Here is a 26317-nt window from a genome sequence, read left to right as displayed (position 1 = left end):
ATTACCCAGGACACGTGCATTCTAAACATTTCCGCCTCCTCAACCAGCAAGTTAAGAGCCCCCACAAGGACATCTACAGTCTCCTGCCTCACCCTAGAATCAACTGGGAAGAAGTCTGTACCGTAGACCTCAGCTGTAAAGCACAACTGTTGATGCCGCTGGTGTTTGAGCAGCAGTTCATGGATCCCATTCAGAAGTATCAGTACTCCATATTAAAGTGCATGTATTTGAATACAATGTCATTACAGTCTCTGTTGGTGTGATGAGTAGCCGGCGAAATACTTCTGGTCCATATATCGATGTCACCTGTAAGTGTGTGCTCACAGATTTACACGGATAAACATGACCCATTCTGTTTGAGTTAGAGGGCTTCATTCTAAACCTAATTAGTCACATTCACACAGAATCCAAACCCTCCAGCCTGTCATTATTGGATTATTTGTCTCCACTGTACAGAGTATCAATATCTGCATAAATATTTTTCATTCTATTCAATAATTGACTTGAATCTGTGGAGTTGTCAGTCCATCTCCTCGCACCTAGGGATTGTCACTTCATTTGGTGGCTTTGTGTGTGTGTGTCTATGTGTGTGTATATCTCACAGCAGAGATAGTGGATCTTCCATTTCCTCATGTAAATAGAATCTTGGTTGCAGATTTCAGGGCTTTCTGAAAGCTTTGGGATCAAGGGCTGATTTGTGCACCCACCCCCACATACCAGCAAATTGCTCCAGAAAAGTAGACAAATTCGCAAAGGTTGCTTGTCAGTAATGGTAGACTTTCAAACTACGGTTGTATGTGTGGAGCTTTCACTTCTGACTGATAGTTGATCTCAAACAGATCCTCTGTGTGTCACAAAAGCTTTTGCACAGACCTTTATAGGGCATCAGATGGTCCAGCTATTAGCAGTAATTATGAGTGAGTCAGCGCAGGGCCTATTCATTTGTTACTTACACACCAAGGAGCACAAACAGCAGCGCACACAGGGAGAGAGAATGACACGAGAGCAAAAAGGCAGCTCTGTTCGTCAGAGTGACACACTATCTTCATCACTGGAGACATTTTCAGCTGAAGTGCTCTTGCATTTGTCCTTTCTCCATCCAACAAAAATGACTGACGGGTCAAAAAAGGCCTGAGAGGAAAAGATCATTGATGGGTAGAGACTTTAAGAGTAAAGTGTGAAACAGAAAAGAGGCAATGAAATCTTCTGAGTACAGGTTCGGAAGACTGAAATGTATTTCAAACATTCATTTCCATATTCACGTGTAAACAGCAACCATAACAAAAACAAATCAATAATCTAACACGTAAAAAAAAAATGATGAGAGGGTGTTGACGCCGAAAGGCTAATGAAAACATCTTGTCACAAACAAACAGGATAAGCATCGAAAACAAGATGATAAGCAACAACAAAACTGCACTGGAAAACAGAATCTAATTGACATAAAAACAACATTGTGGAACATAAAAGATCCATGAAATGACAAGAGGATTACAGTATAATTCAAAGAGCCACAATAAAGGGAAATATGAAACTAGAAGGAGTGTTTTCATTGTGGTTGTACTGATGGAAAATTTAATGAATATTCTATTTCCAAACACGTGGCGATGAAAATAGAACATTGTTCAAATATTTTCTAAGATGTAAATAAATCTAGTTAAAGCGGTCATATGTCAACACACGATTGGAATTTTCTAACTAGTCTTTTTTTTGTTTTGCATGTTATTGCTACAGAAATCCAGGACAGTCATCATCTGAGACACTGTAAACTCAGAATAGAAATGCACACTAAAACTTTCAAAATAAAATAAGATTAACCTTCCTTTTAGGGTTATGGTAATGGTTAAGGTAATGGGTTAGGATACCAAAAGTTAATTGTTAAAAACCAGACCTGCAAAACCTGATTACAAACCATTCAATAAAGCTGAATAAACACTCTGCTAACAGAAAAAAAGCTCATCCTTCATGGAAACATTACAATGCAGCCAGTGTAGCTTACATAGCTCTGTTAGCTGTGTAAGCTATGTAGCTAATAGAGCTATGTAGGTAATGGAGCTAAAGCTAAGCTCACAAAGTAGCTAAGTAGGATAAGAATCTACGTTATCTATGTAGCTAAGTTAACTTGAGCCATGTTGACTAAAATTCATTCCCAAAGCTAACTTAGCTATAGGTAACAGGGTTACATAGCTAATGTGGCAACATAGCTAACCTAACTGTTATGTAACTACGTTAGCTTTGACTATGTTTGCTAAATCTCATGCAGCTAAAGCTAACTTAGTTATAGCTAGCAAAGATACATAAGTAATGTAAGTACCTAGCTAACATAGCGAAAGCTAAGCTTACAAAGCAGCTATGTGAAATATGTAGGTACGTTATCTGTGTAGCTACTTTACCCTTAGCTACATTTGCTTAAGACCTCTTGTTTTGTTGCTCTGGACCGAATAATTATATCTGGCCTGAGAGGTGAGATGGTAATCTCATCTAGAAACTTGAGTTGTTTCTTGAGGACAACTCTCACGTCCCTGTCAGCAGCGGCCCTTATTTTGGAGAATCAATAAAAAGCATTTTTTAATATTAGTTTATTACAGTGCTGCCTCTATTATCTGTCTCTAAGGCTAACAGATAATAAATTACTTCTGCTGCCATTAATCCTCAAATAGCACTTAAAGTGTATGAAAAATATGACAAAGCATTTTGTGACAACCAAAAACCTACACCCTTAAGCTGGTATAAAATAACAGGACTGACAGTGAGTGGTGAAATTGTCATTAACACAAAATAGTTCAATAGAGGATGGTGGAACACCTTGAATGAGCGTAAACTCCACCATAACTAAGACCTTACGTTCAAACTAGGCTACATTTGAACTTGCACAAAGCTAGTGCAACCAATAGCTGATCCAGAAAACAATAATTCTACTCTTGTGCCCGCTAAGCCTGCACAAATAAAAGAAAAAGATAGTGTGCAATCCACAGAGCAGAGGGAAATCAACACAAACTGCATGCAAACAGCTCTGCCAAGTAGACAGCATTCTGGATGCACCTGTCCTGTTTGTATGCGTGTTGGAGAATATTCAAAAATGTGGCACGAAATTGTTTCTTCTGATGCAAATGAGCCTAACTGCAAAGGGCAACTAATTCACAAAGATCAGTGCTGATTCGTGTTGATGAACTTTTTTTCTAACAACCATGGATGGCAGAACTGGTAGGACCAGAAGGGCTCAGACACAACCCACTTTTGAATAAAACATGTTCAAAAAGTTAAAGGTTATTAGCAAAATATATCATATACTGCTGCCTGTGATGTCAACAGAGATTCAGGGTTTTTTCATGATGGCAAGGAGGAATGCTTCTGTCGTCAATGTTTCTATGTCCCTTTGCATTTAAAGCTTCGCAGTAATTATCAATGGTAGAATTAATTCCGAGTGGAGCAGGTACAGTAAATCATGAATAGCTCCATGTATTCAGTCTAGTTGTAGCTCCATGTATACGTATTAGTACAGTATATTCTCCAGCTTGGAATATACCTAGTCTTTGTTGAATCACAAATGCATCGTGACCTCAGCACAAAGCCATTGATTTGCAACATGGCTAGTGGCACAAGAGGCACACAGCTGCCAAACTTTGCAAGCATGTTAGCACCAGCACATAATTAGCACCAGCTTTTATCTGTCTCAGGTGCTAAATCGAGGCAAATTGCAGGCTCTAATTCTGCTTAAATCCTGGTTCTATTAGCGAAAATAACCCATCCTTTATAGATCAGACCCCAACAGCTGCATTGTGTATCACCTGACACCGGCAGCCTCGCCAGCATGGCCTGAACTTCCACTTCTTTCTGTTTTTATATCTCTGTCACTCCCAAAGTTTTTTTTGATGATTTTCCTTCCTATTAAGGCTGGGTTTAGCCTGGTTCTTGGCCAGGAACTGTTGGGTTTTTAAGCATTTTGTCATTCTTGTTTATGAGACAAAATCTGTGTTAAAATTCATGTCTGACTGTACAGAAAAGTCATCAGAACAGTGATGCAGTAATCACTAAGATAATCTAACACTGACAAAACACCAGTATTACAAATGATGTAAAAATATATGTTAAATGTTCCTTTCTCAAGTCCAAAGGCTGCATTATAAAGGCAGTGCCTGGCCTAAGAAGGATGGTAGGGTCTTAGCTGGCCTGAAGTATTTTAATCATGTTCCATACCAGCAGGCCAGTTATCATATTAAGCCCTGAGGTTTATTTTCTGACCTTTCACATCTGTAGAAAAGGAAAGAGCTTTAGCATGCTGCTGTTTAGTCAGTTGATGCTTGTAATCATCAGATGGATTGTTTAGTTCCAAAAGATTACTTAAAGTTTAAGGAGTTTCACCAAATGCACAATCTCAAAGAAATCTTGGGTCTGGGTAAACTAGTTGCTGTAAAGATTTTATCTTATTAGATTTTATTTTATGCATACAATTGAACCTATGCTATTTCAAATGTTTACGCAGATATTTACAAAAAATCAAAATCAAAATACAGGAATTAATAAATCTATCTGTTTAACTCAGGTTTTAAATATTAATGGCATGGATTATATTTCAATGTAGGGATAAAAGAGGATGTTCATGTGGCTTCCACAGTATAGGAAATAACCTTCAGCTCATTGATTTGATGCAGGCTTTAAATGCATGAATAAAGGCAAGAGCAGGGATAATTTTGCACAATTTAAATTCAGGGACAGGTGCCTCAGTTATTAATTTCTTCCATACCACAATCCATGTTCAGTGTGCTCAATGCAGCCTTCTGCAACCTTCCCTTTCATGTTTTATTAACTGACCTACAAGGACAGTGTGAGAAGAAATGTCTGCAATTAGTTGATATTACTTTCAAATATAAATCTGAATTGCTTCTATTACTCTAAAACATTTCTAAAAATGTAACTGGTGTGTAATGTTTCTCCAGAAACTTGAAAAGTTTTTTTCAGAGTAAGAGAAAAGCTGATTTTGCTTTTCACAGAGATGGGCTTCACAGCTTTGTGAATTTCACTGCATGACTGCAGTGAATAAAATGGTCAGCTGCTCTTAAAGGTTGTTGGCTGAAGGATCAGTTCTCTGTTTTCTGACTTTCTTAGTTGGATTTTCACAGCAAGTCTTAAGTCAGTGGAAATCCAGCCCACTACAGGGGTTAGATTTTCATGTGAGTATATGAAAGTTATGCATTTTGCTGCTTTAACCTTGGTCCTGTACTGCTCTGATTTCCTGATGGTCATCGTCCAGGCCTGTACCAGGTCCATGCCCCATCTCTCCTGGTATCCTTGGCAGGCAGTATGCCGTAAGCTGGATCAGGCCTGAGAAGCACACAAGGTGCCTGTAAAAGCACAGCTGCCATTCCCATATCAGGCAGCTGACCTTTCTCATCTTCGCCCTCCAAACTCATCAGCATTAGACACAGTCTTGACAATGCTTCCCAAAGATGCATTGAAGAGAAGTTGACACAAAGGAGTCCAGCCAGCAACTCCATCAGTCAATGTCCAGGCCTCGAAAGAGTTTAGTGAGACCAGAAGGACTAAGGATCGAAAGACTCCAACTTTCTTCCGCGTGCTCAGATACCGTGAACACTACACTGTCTTGCCTGTATGTCTTGTATGTGTCGCCTCCTCACTCAGCAAGTTAAGAACCCCCACAAGGACATCGACAGTCTCCACAAAGATCACAGCATCATAAGTGAGCAGATCAGTTATCTGGAGATCGCCAACTCTCCAGACATTTCACCAAGAATGCATTCTGGATGGTCTGATTCTGCTGTGACTTAACAGCAATAATTCAATTAAAAGGATTCAGAAATGACTGCAGCATGATGATCTGTCATTCTCATCTATCCCCAAGCTCACAACTTTCAAAATTCTTGTTTTTGAAATTCAGCCCAGTCATTTCTGATGCAACTTCTGGAACATTTCACCACTGATAGTTTCTACAAACTTTGAAACTTTTTCCACATACTTTATCAAATAACTTGCATTGATACACAAACACAGTCAAATGTAACAAATGTAAATGTAATAAACTTACTCTTTAACCCTACCAAACTGATGCGTAGCATGTTATGCTTATGGATATGCATATATTTTGACCATTCCTTGATGTGAGCTTGTTAGTCGGTGTGAATTTGCATCTATTGACAACTTTGTGCTGACTTTGTTCAAACTTTGGCAGCATTAACACTTCATTCCCCTTTCCGCCTGAGGACATAAACTAACTTCATTAAGATGCTTCATATTGGAAAAACTCTTTAAATAATATTTGTATATCTGTCCCTCTTTTCTTCTTTTGAGTAGATACATACACAATAATACGAAGTAATCCACTCTCCTTGGTAATTCTCATTCAATTTCCTGGAAATATTGAGGGCTTCAAGAAGACATCGTCTTTGTATTCAAGTGCATACACACAGACAACACGCCTATAAAGCCTTGCACATAAAGGAGAAAAAATATCTCTTTTATGAATTGCATCCTCTCTATTTGTATTTGATTTACTCTCTCCTGTGAGGCCCATAGCAGAGAACAAAGAAGAAAACAGTATTCTAGGTGGACTATACTATCAATAAATAGAAAGATAATAGAAAAAGGGGATGCTAGCGTGTCACTGGTGTAGGCATTGATAAACAAAAGCCTAGCCTGGGTATCTGTGTATGAGGTGCTTGTATGTTTGCTTGTGTACTGCATGTGTGTGTGTCTGAGCATGCTACATATGAATCAGAGTAATATCTGCCTTTCTCTATACGAGCATGCCATGCATGAACACGTGTGTTTACGGCTTCCTGTACTGATTACTGCCTGCAAAAGGATGCCTTCAAGTGCTTTTCCTTCTTCCCCTTCTCCTTATCTCTTCTGCTCACACATAAACAAATACATAGATCAGGGGTTCCCAATCTATGGTGCTAGATCCAACAGTGGCCTGTGGTTTATTTTGTGCCTGTACCAAACTCTAAAAAGCTTGTGCTTGACTATATTGTACTTTTTAATTTAGACACTAAGTGGTACTGATGTAAATTCTGTAAATAAACATTTTCACAAGAAAAATCCATAAACATGCTTTTAATAATGATGATTTCTTGATTCATAACACCCTGAATTAAAGGAAAAGGATTAAGAGAACAAACAGTAGCATGGGTCACTCTCATTTGCTCTCCTGTTTGGTCTGCCTCAAGGTCCAATTTATCACACCTATCAGTTTTTAGCACCAGCACTCCTATAAAGTTTGGCAGCTTTGTGCATTTTGCTCTTGTTTTGTGTCTGAATTTGGAGATGAGCCATCAGCATATCCTCTCTCTGCAGTAGATAGATAAACTCATATGTTGATTAATATTACATCTATCTTTAAAGGCAGTTTTTACCCAGAAACTTTGGCCCAGTTAACACTGTTTTCCTCTTCATCAGCTGTGCACCTGCAGCATTGTACTTGCTAGGGATGCTCCTTGGCGAATTATTTCCCATTGTGTTTAGTCAACTTGTCTAAAGTCAAGATACTCTGTAAACCAACTTTAAATTGCAAAGTTGGTTTACATAGTGTGGGAAGTGTTAGTAGTGCTAGCATTGGCCTCCTTTACAGGTAAACTTCCACAATCTTGAGCTGGATATCATCATTCAGTAATTCTTTATATGTGACTATAACCTGACACAGCCACTTTACAACTTTATTGCATTTTCTGTATCAAAATAGGGGTAAACTACAATGTTTCCATGAGGTGCGATCAGTGCTATCAGTTAGTCGTTGTTTATACCAGATTAAAGAGCATTGTGGCAGCATGATAGTAGTCATTAAGAACAACTACAGTGGGTACTACTTTGATCAGGATTTTGGGCCCAAAAAAGTTAATGTAGTGAATGTGGAGAACTGAACTCGAAGAGACAGATTTGTTGTGCAGAAACTAGAAAAATAAATGACTTTAAACTGAGTGACTGTGTGAGCTGTTGCTATGAAAACAACACACCCTCAGCTCACAGGCAGTTACTTACTTATTCAGAGACAGTGAGAATAGGAAATCAAACATATTCTCTAAATATGTTGCAGTGCAGCCAATTGCAGGCAGTTGCAATTTCACCTTGTCTCGTAGAATATTGTTAGTCTGATTCTGCTATAAAGTTTCTACACAAGATTTGATCAAAATTGTGTGCCTTGATTATAAAATATTTATTTATGATTTATTTAATTATGTAGTAATTCTGGTGCTTATTTATTACTGTGGTGGCAGCTGTATGTGTGCAGCACTTGGAGTCAAATCGTATCCTATCACACCATTCTGTGCCGTATCCTATCGTATTGTACCTTTTGTATCGTACCACTCTTTATCATATGTTATCTTGTTGTATCACATCGTATTGTTTTGTATCGTACTGCCATAAGTATCAAATTGTATCATACCAAACCTCTATCTTTTCATATCTTATACTGTATTGTACTGAACAATCTTATCTTATTGTTTTTCTCATTTCATTTTCTATTATGTATCATATCATTTTAGATAGAATCATTAGAATTGTATCATGTAGAAGTGTATTGTATGTAGTGGATCATATTGTATCCCATTGTATTGTTTCTTACCATATGTGATGATCCTACTGGTTGCCTGTTTGCTGGCTGTGGTGTGTTTTTGTTTTCAGGAACCAGTGGATGCGGTCTGGTGGGCGACTGGGATGCAGACTGAGAATACCTGGGCCCGGTGTTCTCATTATTATTATAAAAGGTTCATCAGTGCCTCTGGTGGGAGTTAGGAAGGAGAGACTGAGAGACCCTGCTCCTCGTTTGACCCCCGCTCCCCATCTAAATCATATTTTTGTTAGGTTGCTTTGGCAACACTTGACTTTCTTTAATATTATTGTTATATTTAACTATTTGTAGTAATAAATTCATCTTTGTTTTCAAACAACTCCATTCCTCCTTTCATTATTTGTCAGTGGTTTAGAGCCAGCCGTGACACATACCATATTGTATCATTTCAGGTTGTATCATATTGTAACGTATCAAATAGTTTGTTCTTTGTTGTATCATTTCGTTCAGTACTGTATCATAGCATTCCGTACTGTATCGTTTTGTTCGGTACCGTATCGATAGTTTGGTACTGTATTGTATCGTTTGTTACTGTATCATTTGGGACTGTATCAGATAATTTGGTACTGTATCGGATTATTTGGTACTGTATTGTATCGTTTGTTACTGTATTATTTGGTACTGTGTCAGAGTGTTTGGTACTGTATCATATCATTTTGTACATTATTGTATTGTTCAGTACTGTATTGTATCATTCGGTACTGTATCATTCGGTACTGTATTGGATCATAGTGTATTGTTTCATAGAGTATCTTAGCATATTGTGACCTTTAATTATGTAGTGGTGTAGTGTAAACTGCCAAAACATATTCCCCATAAGCTCCTTACTGAACCCTTTGTAAAGATGTCATTCCCTGCCTTCCTCACAACCTCAAACATTATAGCTCAGAAAGAGGTAAAACTAATGGGGGTGGTAGGTGTTGATTAGGTGGTAGTGGCTGGTGTGGAGGAGGGAATGATGAAGATAACAGCCACATAGAGATCGGAAAGGGGAAAGGAGGAGGTGACTGAAAGGCGGACAGTAAGACAGAAGGAAAAGGAGGGAAAAAGAGGTCACAGAGGTGACTGTTACATCCAGGATGATGGAAATTAAAATGAGGATTAGAAAGAAAGGGAGGGCAGAGAACCAGAGAGGAGGAGGAGGAAGGGTGTCACGAGAAAGCCCTCACCTTCCTTCTTTCTATGTCAAGTAATATTTCTCACCCTCTCCCTCTGCAGCAGAAGAAAACCTGCAGCATGTTTTCTGGTCATGCCCTCAGTGCCTGATGTTCATCCTACTGAAGCATTACATTAACTGAGAAATGACTGTGTGTTTCTGTGAGTGTGTGTGTGTGAGAGAGAGAGAGAGAGAGAGAGAGAGCTTTGAGGGAGTTTTAAGTCAGACTGAGGATTTCTTCTTCATGGACACAGATCTGGGAACAGCTTTCCCCAAACCAAATTCTTATTCTAATCATCTGAGCGGAAACAGAAACTACAGACTTACAGTCAGCTCGTACAAGCAGCTTCACCCTCAGCCTGTGGGAAGCAGCTGACACACACCCACACACCCCGTCTAGACACACACATGTGACTGTGTTCTCTCTTCTATATCGGCAGGTTTCAACTTTGATGTTATTTTTTCCTCATGGTTGGCCACACTGAATGCTCACTGTGCCCAGCAAGTTCTCTCTTTTATGTCATTCTGTGTGAATGTGTCTGAGGGAGGGTGACCGTACACTATGTACGTTTCATCTCAACAGCATCACTGTGTGCCCTGCACATATGGGGAAAAATACTACTGAAAGAACTCAAGATTAACATTTTACAACTAAAACAAGCATGTGAAGCCCATATTCACCAGCTAATGCTAGAATTCAGCCAAGAGACTGTCTATGAGAGCATTTAACAGATGTCTGAATGCTGTATAGCAGCGGTTTTCAAAGTGTGAGGCGGGCCTCCCCTGGGGGGCGCCACAAGACTTCAGGGGAGGCACGGAACCATAAACCAGAAAACAAGGTGATTTGCTTTGCTAACTTCTGCTGTGCACGGAGGAAAATGAATAGACTTATACTTCAAGGACTATGCCATAGAGTCAACTATTCAAGTTAGGATTTACCTGCATTGATCCTGATGATGCTCCAGTCAGTGTTTAATTTGCAAAGATGTACGAGCTAATGAAAACGTAAGGCTGTGTAAACCTTGGGGTCATCTTAAGACTGAGAAAGAAGTCTAGTGACCAAATCAGGGGAATTTTAACAGGACATGAAAGGAATTGCTGTCGCTGATCAAAAGCAAGTGCCAGGAAAGGCTGAAGGTTTAAGATGGTCTGCTGTTATGCAATCCTGCACCAACTGTACTGATGAAAACTTACAGTTCCCACTAAATAAGAGCATAGAGCATAATAATTAGGTAGTATTGGCAGTGAATTCATTACTGATACCAAATAACAGATTGCATGGAAAAGACAGATTTTTAAGAACATTCAAGACCAAAATGTCAAAGATAAAAAAAAAAAATAGCATTAATATTTGAAAATAATGGTTGTTTTTTTTTTTGTTTTTTTTCAATCTGAATCTTTGTGGGGGTCTACCGAATGAATAATTTTCTCTTAGGGGAGGCTCACTCTCCCACATTTTGAAAACCCCTGCTCTATAGCAAACAAAATGTTCCCGTTTGTACTGCACTCAGAAAATGAGGATGCAGCTCTTCTTTCACTAATTTCTTTATCAAATCCTGATTTTTTTTAAACTGTCATCATCTAAATAATACCATCCATTTAACAATTAGAAGTGAGACAAAATATCTAAAAAGCTATATTGACATTTTTATATTAAAAGCTTTGTAATGTCATGGTGACAACTGTGACATAAAATAGGGTAAACAAAAGTCAACTGGCAGGAAAAAAGTGGGAAAAAAATCTGTTCATAAATCCAGAGCCTTTACTGTCAAAGATGGTGTGGGAGAGCTGGTGTTATGTAGTAACAAGTGACCATGTTAACTGGTGACTTTTCAGCTGAAAGTGTCAGTGGTTGTCATAGTCACAACATTTTTATAACACTGAACATTTTCTGTCTTGTATAAGATATGCTCAAAGGATTTTAATTAAAGTTCCCAGTCACCACTTAACATAGTCCCTCATTCAACTATAACACTGGTCTTTAACATGAAACAGATAGATCGTATTATTTTTATTGTCAGTGCCTTTAAGCAGATTTTGGTGGATATTTCTCCTTTTATACCCTGGGTGGACATGATATGAACTCACTCTAGACTAGAAAAAAATGTGGTTTAATTTATTTGTTGTGAAAAAAGGTTGAACATGTGTAAAATGAAGCAAGAGTGTGTTCAGTGTGTAAAGTAGAAGTTATTAGGCATGGCAATGTGAACAACTGTAGAATGAAAGCCATGAATAGTATTTAAAGGTCACATTTTATACAAAATAAACTTTTTCAGGCATTTCTAACAAAAATACAGTTGCAAGAAAAAGTATGTGAACCCTTTGGAGTTTCTTGGATTTCTGCATAAATTGGTCATAAAATGTGTTCTGATCTTCATCTAAGTCACAACAATAGACAAACTGTCTGCTTACTGGGGCCCTATGTAAGATTTTTACTTTAAAACTTCCCACTTTTGAGTATATAATGGTGTGCACTTTATCCCGATGTGAAGAATGAGGCTCTTTATGTCTTCCTTGTTTGCCTGTATAAGCCTGTGGAGTCATTTCTGTGTGAAGAACTTGGGCCGAATTTTCTGTGAAATCTCAACGGAAGTGACGTTGGGTACAACGTAATGCGCGCACCCCCTTCCTCTGTTTATACCTGACAACGGCGTGTTGAATGGGAAAGAGAGGATAGAAACGGAATGGAGAAGGCTGCTTCCGCCAAACACCCACACAAAATCTGCGAAAACATAAAAAACTAAGATAGTTTTATCTGCTGAAGCCCGCTAGGCTAAAAGAGAGCGTGACTGACACAGGGGGAAATGGAGGGTAAATATTGGTGGAGCATTTGAGAAATGGAGGGAGCTTCACTTGGCACTTGGGAAAAATACCGATCCCGAGATGGCCGTCTTTCTGTTGAAAAGGTAAGGCATCACTCCAGACCATTAAATACAATGTAGTGTTTTGTGTTCTACAAACCATATGCTACATCGCGTTAGCTTGCTTACGAAGATGCTATCCAAACAACGAGAATGTCACGTTGCTCATGTAGTGTTTTCCGGATAATATTGCATCTTTTTCTTGCTTCCTGGCATTAGACTCAACTTACTGAGTTTATGTTTGGATACTTGGTTTGTAATATATCTTTAAAACATAATTTCAGCCAACTGATATCCTCGATCAAGGCACCATTATCAGAGCTAAGCAATGTTAGCCCTGTTGCTTCTGCTCTACAACTCAGCTTCACTTACCTCCTCTGTATACTTGATGCCGGTAAATCACCTTGGTGTGCGTGTGTATCTGCAGATAAAGCGGAGACTCGTACATGAGCAAGGAGCATGCCGTCGTGGAAAGCAACACAATATTGTTGTAGTTTGCCTAATGGCTGGCGGTGTCGCTAACACTGACATTTTTCTAAATCTTGCATAGAGCCCCTTTAAACTAATACCACACAAAAAAATAATATGTTGTCATGTTTTTATTGAACAAACCATTTAAACATTCACAGTGCAGGGTGGAAAAAGTATGTAAACCCCTAGGCTAATGACTTCTCCAAGAGGTAATTGGAGCCAGGAGTCAGCCAACCTGGAGTCCAATCAATGTGATGAGATTGGATGTGTTGGTTAAAGCTGCCCTGCCCTATAAAAACACACACCAGTTTTGAATTTGCTGTTCTCAAGAAGCATTGCCTGATGTAAACCATGCCTTGCACAAAAGAGCTCTCAGAAGGTCTATGATCAAGAATTGTTGACTTGGATAAAGCTGGAAAGGGTTACAAAAGTATCTCCCTTAAAGCCTTGATGTTCATGTGTCCACGGAAAGACAGACTGTCTACAAATGGAGAAAGTTCAGCACTGTTGCTGCTCTCCCTAGGCGTGGTCGTTCTGTGAAGATGACTGCAAGAGCACAGCGCAGAACGCTCAGTGAGGTGAAGAAGAATCCTAGAGTTACAGAAATCTCTGGCACATGCCAACATTTGTGTTGACAAATCTACAATAAGTTAAACATTAAACAAGAATGGAGTCCATGGGAGGACACCATGGAGGAAGCCACTGCTGTCCAAAAAAACATTGATGCACGTTTGAAGTTTGCATAAGAGCACCTGGATGTTCCACAGCACCACTGGCAAAATATTCTGTGGACAGATGAAACCAAAATTGAGTTGTTTGGAAGAAACACACAATGCTATGTGTGGAGAAATAAAGGTACAGCACACCAACATCAAAACCTCATCCCAACTGTGAAATATTGTGGAGGGGCCATCATGGTTTGGGGCTGCTTTGCTGCCTCAGGGCCTGGATGGATTGCTGTAATTGATGGAAAAATGAATTCCCAAGTTTATCAAGACATTTTGCAGGAAAACTTAAGGCCATCTGTCCGCCAACTGAAGCTCAACAGATGATGGGTGACGCAACAGGACAACGACCCAAAACATAGAAGTAAAGAAGTAAAGTAAGTAATCAACAACAGAATGGCTTCAACAGAAAAAAATACGCCTTCTGGAGTGTCCCAGTCTGAGTCCCAACCACAACCCGATTGAGATGCTGTGGCATGACTTCAAGAGAGTGATTCACACCAGACATCCCAAGAATATTGCTGAACTGAAACATTTTTGTAAAGAGTAATGGTCCAAAATTCCTCCTGACTGTTGTGCAGGTCTGATATGCAACTACAGGAAACGTTTGGTTGAGGTTATTGCTGCCAAAAGACCGTCAACCAGTTATTAAATCCAAAGGTTCACATAATTTTTCCACCCTGCAATGTGAATGTTTACATGGTTTGTTCAATAAAAACATGAAAGCATATTTTGTGCAGTATTAGTTTAAGCAGACTGTGTTTGTCTATTGTTGTGACTTAGATGAAGATCAGAACACATTTTATGACCAATTTATGCAGAAATCCAAGAAAGCCCAAAGGGTTCACATACTTTTTCTTGCAACTGTACATGCAACTGACCTGTCCACAATCCCCCAAGAATCAGACCCCCAGCCCTGCCAGCTGAGAGGAGGATCAGCAGAGCCCCATCCATTAATCAACATCAACTTCCTGAGAGGGGTGGAGTCAGGGCAGCTGGTATAGGATGGTTTATTGGGAATGGCATGGTATGGTATGGTATGGTATGGAATGGTATGGTGTGGTATAGTATGGTATGGTGAGGTATGTTATGGTATTATATGGTATGGTATGGTATTTTATGGTATGGTATGGTATTTTATGGGATGGGATGGGATGGGATGGAATGGAATGGTATGGTGTGGTATGGTATGGAATGGTGAGGTATGGTATGGTATTTTATGGGATGGAATGGTATGGTATGGTATGGAATGGTGAGGTATGGTATTGTATGGTATGGAATGGTATGGTGTGGTATAGTATGGTATGGTGAGGTATGTTATGGTATTTTATGGTATGGTATGGTATTTTATGGTATGGGATGGGATAGGATGGAATGGAATGGTATGGTGTGGTATGGTATGGAATGGTGAGGTATGGTATGGTATTTTATGGGATGGAATGGAATGGAATGGTATGGTATGGTATGGAATGGTGAGGTATGGTATTGTATGGTATGGAATGGTATGGTGTGGTATAGTATGGTATGGTGAGGTATGTTATGGTATTTTATGGTATGGTATGGTATTTTATGGTATGTGATGGGATGGGATGGAATGGAATGGTATGGTGTGGTATGGTATGGAATGGTGAGGTATGGTATGGTATTTTATGGGATGGGATGGAATGGAATGGAATGGTATGGTATGGTATGGTATGGAATGGTGAGGTATGGTATTGTACGGTATGGAATGGTATGGTGTGGTATAGTATGGTATGGTGAGGTATGTTATGGTATTGTATGGTATGGTATGGTATTTTATGGTATGGTATGGTATTTTATGGTATGGGATGGGATGGGATGGAATGGAATGGAATGGTATGGTGTGGTATGGTATGGAATGGTGAGGTATGGTATGGTATTTTATGGGATGGGATGGAATGGAATGGAATGGAATGGTATGGTATGGTATGGTATGGAATGGTGAGGTATGGGATGATATTTTATGGGATGGGATGGAATGGAATGGAATGGTATGGAATGGTGAGGTATGGAATGGTGAGGTATGATATGGTATTTTATAGGATGGGATGGGATGGAATGGAATGTTGAGGTGTGGTATGGTATGGTATGGTATTGTATTGTACTTTATGGTATGGTATGGTATGGTATTTTATGGTATGGGATGGTATGGAATGGTATGGTATGGTATGGTATGGTATGGAATGGTATGGTATGGTATGGTATTTTATGGGATGGGATGGGATGGAATGGAATGGTGAGGTGTGGTATGGTATCGTATGGTATGGTACGGTATGGTATGGAAAGGTGAGGTATGATATGGTATGGTATGGTATGGTATTTTATGGAATTTTATGGGATGGGATGGGATGGAATGGAATGGAATGGAATGGAATGTTATGTTGTGGTGTGGTATGGTATGGTATGGAATGGTGAGGTATGATATGGTATTTTATGGGATGGGATGGGATGGAATGGAATGTTGAGGTGTAGTATGGTATGGTATGGTATGGTATGATATTTTATTTTATGGTATGGTATGGTATGGTATTTTATGGGATGGGATGGGATGGAATGGAATGGAATGGTATGGTATGGTATGGAATGGTGAGGTATGGTATGGTATTTTATGGGATGGGATGGGATGGAGTGGAATGGTGAGGTATGGTATGGTATTGTATGGTATGATTTATTGGGAATGGTATAGGATGTTTATTGGGAATGGCATGGTATGGTATGGTGTGGTATGGTATGGAATGGTGAGTTATGTTATGGTATGGAATGGAATGGTATGGGATTTTATGGTATGGTATGGTAAGGTATGGAATGGAATGGTATGGTATTGTATGTTATGGAATGGTATGGTGTGGTATGGTATGGTATGGTGAGGTATGTTATGGTATTTTACGGTATGGTTTGTATGATTTATTGGGAATGGCATGGTATGGTATGGTGAGGTATGTATGGTATGGTATGGTATGGTATGGTATGGCATGGTATGGTATGGTATAAAATGGAATGGTATGGTATGGTATGGTATGGAATGGAATGGTATGGTATGGTGAGGTATGTATGGTATGGAATGGTATGGTATGGTATGGTATTTTATGGGATGGGATGGGATGGAATGGAATGGTGAGGTGTGGTATGGTATCGTATGGTATGGTACGGTATGGTATGGTATTTTATGGTATGGTATGGTGAGGTATGGTTTGGTATGGTATGGTGTGGTATGGGATGGGATGGGATGGTATGGTATTGTATTGTATTGTATTGTATTGTATTGTATGGGATGGGATGGGATGGGATGGTATGGTATTTTATGAGTCATTGGGAATGGTATGGGATGGTTTATTAGGAATGGCGTGGGGTGGTATGGTAAGGTAGGGTAAGGTAATACAGTATACTATTCTATACCCTAGATTGCATATTTGTAAACCAGAGTATTAATTTGTATCAGAAATTGACCTGCAGTTCCTATCATTATAACATTTGACATCATCCCAGTGATGAGGTCTCATGTTCAGCTCAGAGGAAATGCAAGAATTTGAGTTTGCATTGATGTGCAGAAATGGCTGCCATCTATCAAATACACATTTTCCTCCAGGGATCATGGGTTTTTAAACAGATGTCAAGCCTTTACCTCTGTTTATCCTTATGTCTTAATGTGCCCATGTGTATATCTGCTAACTTTTGTTGTGCTTCATGTGTGCATTTGTGTGGGAGTTAGTATGATATATGAGTGGGCTGACCTTTGTATGCGCTGATACCATATAAATAGTTCATTAGGGTGCAGCAGCTAACGGTCACATCCTCAAACAGCGGACAGGCGCTCTGAAGAGACCAATTAGGATTGATCATCAGCTCCTATTAGCGTTGTTATACCCCGACGTGGTGCGATTGCTTAATAAGAAGAGTCACAGGAGAGATGAGAGGATAAATGAAAGAGAGCGAGTCCAGCTGCCTCCTTTGGGAAGTTTTCCCGAAGCTTTCCTCCTGATATTTAATTTGGTTATATGAGAGGAGAGATAGGGGTTCAACATTGGATATCTTTAATTCAGTCTTTGAAACTACCATGGACATTAAGATATGAGCTGCTGTTGCCTTCCTTATTACTACATGTGTACGAGCAAAATGTAAAGAGCCATTCAAATATTTCAGTGTTACAATTTCAAGATTCCTTCACAAAGCAGGGTCTTACTTAACATGTCATGACTTTGAAATGTTGTTATTCTTCCTAAATAATTTTCAAGCTTAATTTTTTGTATCTATTTGCAAAGGGCATGTGTGTTTTTCTGTGATAAAAGAAATGCCTTTAAAAAGTGTTAGGGTTACCAAATTTTCCTCGTTACGTTGGCTAATCTTTATATCCAAAGGGTTTACATTTTCAAAATTTTACTTAAAGACCCTGTAAAGTGAAAATAAATCTGTATTTAGGTTTGTTGTATGACAGGTCACAGTGTTATGAACCACCAGGTCAAATTTCAGTCAAATAAAACATCTCTAGGTTTATATACTTAAGCCCTGCAAAGGTAAATAATCAAATGTATAAATATGCAGATGGAGATGTCTACAATTAATCATCTAAACAATTTAACTTTGTCACGATTGGGATAGTGGGACACAATTGCAGACCAGGGGTGTCTGAAAGTTATTCTGGAGGAATAACCATTAGAATCCCAAACAATTAAATTGGAGAGGCCAAAGCCAAAAAACTAATAAGGTCACATTCTTAATAGCACTAAAAAAAAAGGGGGAAATTGAACCACTGCTGCCATGCAGATTACCAGAAACTAAACTCTTTGGTAGATGAGAAAGACCAATTAAATGAAGCACAAAGTCCATCATTCTGGAGTTATAAAAGGACCAGAAAGGCAGGGTTAGATCATCCAGCACCACCAAACTACAGTCTTAAGAGAAATCTGGGGCATCAAAAAGAAAAGTTTAAGATGTGTTTAGGTAGACGCTCATGCTAATAAACAACACTATGATAAGCAGAGATGCTCTCACTACCTCTCCTGCTGAGATAATGAGTTAGCTTCGAAAGCTGCAACCCAAGGGTGTAAACGAGCTTACCACACCTGGGCCAATCAGGGCAAAACAGCCACACACAAACACCTGACACAAGAATGAGAGGATTCTCTCCACACATTCAGCTAAAGACCGTTGTGATCTTCCTCACACGCTATCATTAATATGTTCATTAATGTAGACTGGCAATAATGTGTCTGCGCTGTAACACTGACACCATCAGGGACTGTAGCTCCTGTTAATGGGCCTGCTTTCCTCACTCTACTGCTACTATGTCAGCCAGCACACTGGACAGATGGTGTCTAGTAGTAGCAGTGGGGTTATGGGGTATTTGACATAGAAAATAGAGATAAATTCAAGTCCATCACATAGTGTATCAACTGCATTACTGAGCTGTGTAAGCTGAGTAATATCAATACTGGTAATGGTATCTGTGCATCCAAATACAAAGTGATCTTAAAGAAAGGAGATTAAACTTCTACACACAGTTTTTAGGAAAGAGATTAACCTGCTCACGTTCTGTAGAAGTTTTAGTGGACTACAGGGGGGAGTAGTTGTTGATGTCTTCACCTCTTTTCAGTTCTTCTACTTTTTAAAATATTGGCTGTTATCAAAGTGTCTTTGGATCTGGTTTGTATGTTAAAGGGGACTGGAGACGGACTGAAAAAGTATCTGGTGTAGAGGAAACGTGGAACCAACTCTTGCTGGACCAGAGAAAAGAAGCATTTTACATCTGTCCCAGCATGCTTACGTATGTGACTGAGGGCAGTATTAGAGTCAATAATTAGGAAGAATGCTGTTATTAAAGTGTCGAGCTTGACTTCAAAAAAGGCTGCAAGCTACAGAGAAAATGGAAATAAGAAAAAAAACAGAGGAGGTCCTAGGACGTGATGAGCCAAGTTTGGGCCCATATTATGTTCTGATTGACCCTGTTCTCTGAGACTGGCCTTCTTGTTAAAGTCCCTGTAAAGTGAAAATAGATCTATGTTTAGGTTTGTTGTATGACAGGTCACTGTGTTATGAACCCAGTTCAAATTTCGGTCAAATCAAACATCTCTAAGTTTATAAAATTAAGCTTCAAAATAACAGAAAATGAGGCAGTAAAATCTACTCCAGGATGGTGTGGGCGTGTCTGTTGAATAAGATGAAGCCACGCCCACTCGGGAGAAAGATGATCCTGTCTAATTAAAAAATGTTACAATCTGAATTAAGGGAAGCTCTCACTGCACCAGCCTGTCACTTGACCTTACGTTGACCTTAGAAGAAGAGACAGTCCGTTTTCTGGCTCAAATCTTTGTTATGATACTTTCAATGATCCATATGGTACTGTGGCTGATAGATTTGGCAAATATACCTCACAATGAACAAAAAATAGCATTTAACTGACTGTTATTTTTCAATAAAGGCAGTGGCATCAGCGAACAACAGACTGAACTGAGATGAACTGCTATGTGGTTTTATATTATAGTGTTGGAGGGGCGAGGTCATTCCCCACTGTGGGTTCAGGACATCACAAGCCCACATATTGGCCCCGCCCACATTAAACCAAGCCAGGAAAGAGGTTGAAAACTTTTTAACGGTCTCAGTAAAAAATTCAGTCACATGTAGATCTCATTGTTTTCACGTGTTTACAGCAACCGTATTCCAACATATCTAGTTCTAAGATACAAATTTTGGATTTCACTTCACAGGGTCTTTAAGCCTCCTACAGACAGTGCATTTTTAGCAATCTTTTAAGACTGTGCAAGGACAACTCCCACTAAATGCAGCTGAATTGCAGGCTACGACGTACATGATATTCAAGAAATAAACATCAAAATGGGCCGCATCAGTTTTTAGGTTTAAGCAAAGCAACAACAAAGCTGCTCTAATTGTAGCATTCATATGCTTGGAAAAACATCTGAGACTAAGATTTCCCAAAAACTTTCGCTTTTTGGTATCATCTCAGTTCTAATGTTAACTTGTTTGCTTGTTGGCGCCAGTGTCGGGTTTATTGTTATGTCATTTCTTGCTGCATTACTATTAGTTGGTTAGGTGACGTAGCTCATAGCAGCAGTTTCTTTGTGATTAGGTCATCCAAAATTTCTGACACTATCAGAATTTTATCCCAATGCTAGCTTTGGTTGCAAGATCATGATAACAGCCATCTGTCAACTTATGTCACAGTGATGTAGGACCACTGTGTTAGAGCCATGCCCAAAAATATGGCCTCGACTGGTCATCTTCATCTGGGACAACAGGAGCCTTAAACTCAGCTGCAAAAATGCTGGAGACTATGGTAGAGGATTAGACACTGCTGCAAACTTTAAAAAGCACATTAAGTCTTAGTTTTCAAGTGGTTGCTATGGTTTAATAAGATAATGGATGGTTTAATAAGATAATGGTGCAAGTTTCTAACATTTGTGTTTGTAGTGTTTTTACCCATGCTGATGAAATCGGCAGGGGTTTATGTTAAGGGTTCCGTCTCTTTGTTTGTTTATTTGTTTGTTTGTATGTGTACAAGCAAACTCAATAACGGAAAGTCGGATCTTCACCAAACTTTCAGGGAATATTGAGATAGTGACAGGGAAGGATCGATTAGATTTTGGTGATGATCCGCGCACCTGTTCGTTTTTTCTTGGACTTCGAAATTTTGAACACCATAGTAATCAATGGGAGCATAAGTACCTCAGTGGCGCTGCTTAGGCATGGGTCTGCCACCTCAGACGACCATTCTAGTTATCTTCTGTTTTGATAACGCTAGCAAACCACCAGTAACTACTTGGTAACCATAACTAACATAAGCGTGCTTCTTTCATATCCTAACTGCTAATGCCATATAAATTCTGGCTTCACAGAAGTAAAACACTCTTAAAAATGCAGTATGTTTTAAAGCATTGTCCTGTTCTTTAGTCTTTTTCGTAGAGTTATCCAACATCAAGGTGGAACTGCCCATCTTCTCTCCATCACCCAGATTGGGTAATTCTTGTTGTGATATATATATATAATAAATTAAACCACTCACAAAACAATGAAAAATGCAAAATTACCACTGCTTGAAATGATTATACTGGTGGTTCTTTTTTATGCTGTTTATGATAATATTGCTGGTAGTTTATGATGTATTTTATCTATTTTCCTACTTCCACTTTCCGTACCCATCACTCCAGATGTCAAATAACTACTCACTGCTGAGGCAAAAACTCATGTCTAGAGACAGTAAATAATACACATCACATTTTGCTGTGGCTCAGATTTGATGATTAACATTATCTTAATGACAATAAAGTCTTTGGTGGTTAGATGAGAAAAGCTGAAAAAAATACACATTCCTGAGTAGTATACCCCTGAAGCTCCCTACTGTGCTCAGTTTCATCATTTATTATCACTGTGCTATCGCAAGGGGAGTGAAGATTCTTTCAACCAATCAACAGACCACAGTGAGTCTTGCATGCTTGGAGCCCCTACTGAAGAGTGATTAAAAAGTAGGATGGTACGGATCAGTTATTTTGGTAACTTTCCCAACTTTTCACTTTAAAATTTCAAATAACTGTATACCATACCAAACTGAAGGGAACCAGACAGTTTGCTTTAATGCAGCTTAAGAATAGTAATCATGCAAAGTTGATTAATCAGCCAGATTCCATGTCAACAGGCACATCCTTCTTGCAAAGCTCCAATCTGAGACAATTGGGCCTGGTCTGAGAACAGACCTGACCAATCAGTGTCATTTTAGAAGAATGAGGCGGTGGCTACAGGTGGCATTCAGTTGTACTGCAAGCTGGTAGCAATGACTACCACCAGTGTAGCGATGATCTCGGATGTAGCTATGATGTAGCGGCAGTTCTAATCAGAACTGGACCACGTTTCTTTATCACAAGAGGGGATAAGAACTATACTGAAAGGTTTTCTTGGCAGGAAATATGTTTTTGCTCTCCTCTTGACTGGCTTTTGGATGAGTTGGTTTCACCAACTGGCCCCAGTAGTTCTTAGTAACTGGAGTAGCTACCATGGTGAGTTCTCTCCAGAGCTACACATGCCCACCACGTCATTATGTCCTGTTGCTCTGATTGGCCGGTAATGAACAAGATAGAACATTTATCCAATCACCCTCTAAATTGTTTGTCAAAGGTTCTGTCCTTCCTAATCACTTTAAAAAGGTGGTTTCCCAGATGGATGTAACACATATTCCAATAAATCAGTACATAAAACAGTATATCTGGCCTGTCAGCTAATAAATTAGCACACTCCCCAACACTGATAACTACTCAAACTTAGTAATCATGATTCATCTGTTGTTATTGCATTTCACTCCAAGCTTTGGAAATGCTCTGACAGCTGTGGGGTCAGGTCTGGCAGATGGAGTGAGGGCTAGTCACACATTGAGCACACACCAGGAGGCTGTTCATGTCAGACATCCTCTGTTTACTGGGAAAAGTCAGTGTTGTTGGAATGAGGGGTGAGGCCTTGATAGAGTGTGCACAAGGAGTCCTTGATCATGACTCTCTAATGATAGCATTTTTGGTGCTGATATAATGTATTTATATGGATAGACGCGTATTGATAACAAGAATGTTGAAAAAATACAGAGGACAGCATAGAAAAAATCCACTTGTGTGCAGGGGTGCAGTATGAGTGTGAAAGAGACCTTTATCAAAATGGCTACTTAACGTTTTAAAGGTAAAGTACAGTTCCCATAAAAAGTATTCACCCCCTTGGATGTTTTACCTTTTTATTGATTTTATAAATCAGTCATGGTCCATACAACTTGGCTTTTTTGACCAAAAATTTGACCAAAAATGAAAATGTCAAAGTGAAAACAGTTTTCTGCCAACTTATGTCAATTACATAAACTTAAGTAAAATAAAAGACTGCTCATAGATATTCACCCTCTTCAAGTCAATATTTAGTAGATGCAGCTTTGGCCTAACCTAATGGACTGAGGTCTGGGATTTGATACTGCCAATCCATAACATTCACCTTGTTGTCTCTAAACCAGAGGTGGGAGAAAGTCATTGTTTTGCAAGTCTCAAGTAAGTCTCAAGTCTGTAATCCCAAGTCTCAAGTAAAGACAAGACAAGTCAAGTCAAGTCCGAAGTCATAGGCTTGAAATTTCGAGTCCTTACAAGTCATAAGCAAATAAAATGCTATTTTAACGATGTAACAATCTATTAAATTTGACAAATACAATGAATGCATTTTGAATTGTTAATTTTTTTTTAATAAAATGAGGCTAGTGTGACAGAACTTAATAAACACAGAAAAAGAGTGCTGACATAGCATTCAGGATATAATCAGTGCTAAGTGGTGCAACAACAAATAAACATCTAAAGATGTTGTACAGTCATTTTAACTCATCCAGTGTGAGTGTGTGTGTGTCTGTGTGGTGAGTGTGTGTATATGTATAGGTGTATGAGTAGATATATAGGGTTTGTGTGTGTTTTTAAGTGAACATGTTTGACTGGTCAACATTGGGTTTAAGGTGTTATAACCAGTTCTTAACCTCAAATTATGTGTGAAGTTATAAGACCTCAAGTTATGTGAACACAATGACTGCCTCCTAGTGAATAAACAAGAGGGCATTAGAATATTATCTTGAAACGCAAGACAGCACACCACTATGAATTAACTTAATGGAGAGACATGCGCCACCAGCAGACTTCCTCCTCACTCTTTTACGCACGTTCCTCCATCCAGCGTGCATCCGACAGTAATAATATACAAGTTTTCATTTGAATTTGGAAGTTAAAGTCTGTGTTCTTTGTGTGGACTTATATTTATAGAGGATTTCGGGAGGAAATCAAAATTGTGACTCGAGTCTGACTCGAGTCCAAGTCGCTTGACTCGAGTCCACACCTCTGTTCTAAACCATTCCTGTGTTGCTTTCTCTGTTTGGGTAATTGTATTGCTGGGAAAATAAATCTCATAAGCCGTTGTTCCCTTGCAGACTGAATAAGATTGTCCTCCAGGATTTTCCTAGAATTTGCTGCATAAATTTTACCCTTTACCTTTGCAAGCCTTCCACGGCCAGCTGCCAAGAAGCATCCCCACAGTATGATGCTGCCACCACTGTGTTTCACAGTGGGAATGGTGAAGATGTACAGTGTTTGGTGTCTGCCAAACATAGCATCTTGTCTGATGGGCAAAAAGCACCATATTGGTCTCATCAGTCAAAGAACTTTCTTCCACTTGACCGTGGAGTTTCCATCATGCCTTTAGGCGAACTCTGATGGGGTTTCCTAACAGTGGCTCTCTCTTTGCCACTGTCCCATAAAGTCTTGAGTGGTGAAGAATCTGGCCAACAGTTGTTGTCTGCAGAGTGTCCATCATTTCAGCTGCTGAAGCTTGGAACTCCTTTATAGTAGTCATTGGTGTCTTGAGCCTTGTTTCCATCAAGGGGTCTAGTTTGATTCCGGTTTGATTCAGTACGGTTTGGTATGGTTTGGTACGCTATACCCCAAAATAGTATGCATTTCCACAAACGCGTGGTATACGCGTGTCTGTGGAAAGGCATACATGTGAAGTCATGGTCAGAGTGAGTCAGTTTTTTGGGACCCTTTCCAACACTTGCTCTATGGAAATGCAAAAAAATGTGTGCCATTTTGCACCAAGCTGAGATGGACCATTTGATGTAACCGACCTATTGATGGCCTCTCTCATTAGTCACCTTTTTGCATGGTCACTCATTTTGTGAGGGTCTGATCTAGGCAGATTTACACATATGCCGTATTCTTCCCATTTCTTGATGATGGATTTAATGAACTCTGGGGGATGTTCAGTGGCTTGGGATATTTTTTCTATCCATCCCCTGACTTACACATTTCAGTAACATTTTTTCTGAGTTGCTTGGAGAGTTGTTTTGTCCTCATGGTGTAATGGTAGCCAGGAATACTGATTAACCAGTGACTGGACCTTCCAGACACAGGTGTCTTTATAGTACAATCACTTGAGACACATTCACTGCACTCAGGTGATCCCAATTTCACTAACTGTGAGACTACTAGGACCTCTTGGCTGGAGCTCTGTTGAATAAGGCCAGTCACTTTAAAGAGTGAATATTGATGCTGTCACTTTTTTTACCTTACACATTTGTAGTTCATTGATATAACTTTGTAGAAATCGTTTCCACTTTGACATCTAACAATTTTTTTTGCAAAATTTTTGTGTCACAAAGCCAAATAAAATTGTCCATGGTGGATTTATAGAATCAATAAAAGGGTGAGACATCCAAGGGGTGAATCTTTTTTTATAGGCACTTTAAGTAAATAACAAGAAAAAATGTCTGCCCATGTCCCAATAATTGCCTATCGTCTTCTTAGATATTAAAAGATTGCATCAAAGTGACATGGGACCTTATAGCATTTTAAATTCAACAGTAATGTTAGCTTCCACAAGGCTGAGCTTTTTTTATACTATCTTTTTAAAACACCAAAGCATGCCTCGCAGTTATTCTTGGATAATTCAGTTAGCACGCCAGTGGCGATATACGCAAGGAGAAAAAACACAGAGG

This window comes from Cheilinus undulatus, linkage group 14 (assembly GCF_018320785.1).
Source record: "Cheilinus undulatus linkage group 14, ASM1832078v1, whole genome shotgun sequence".
NCBI classification, from domain to species: Eukaryota; Metazoa; Chordata; class Actinopteri; order Labriformes; family Labridae; genus Cheilinus; species Cheilinus undulatus.
The sequence above is the reverse complement of the archived record's forward strand: the minus strand, read 5'-3'. Positions refer to the sequence as shown.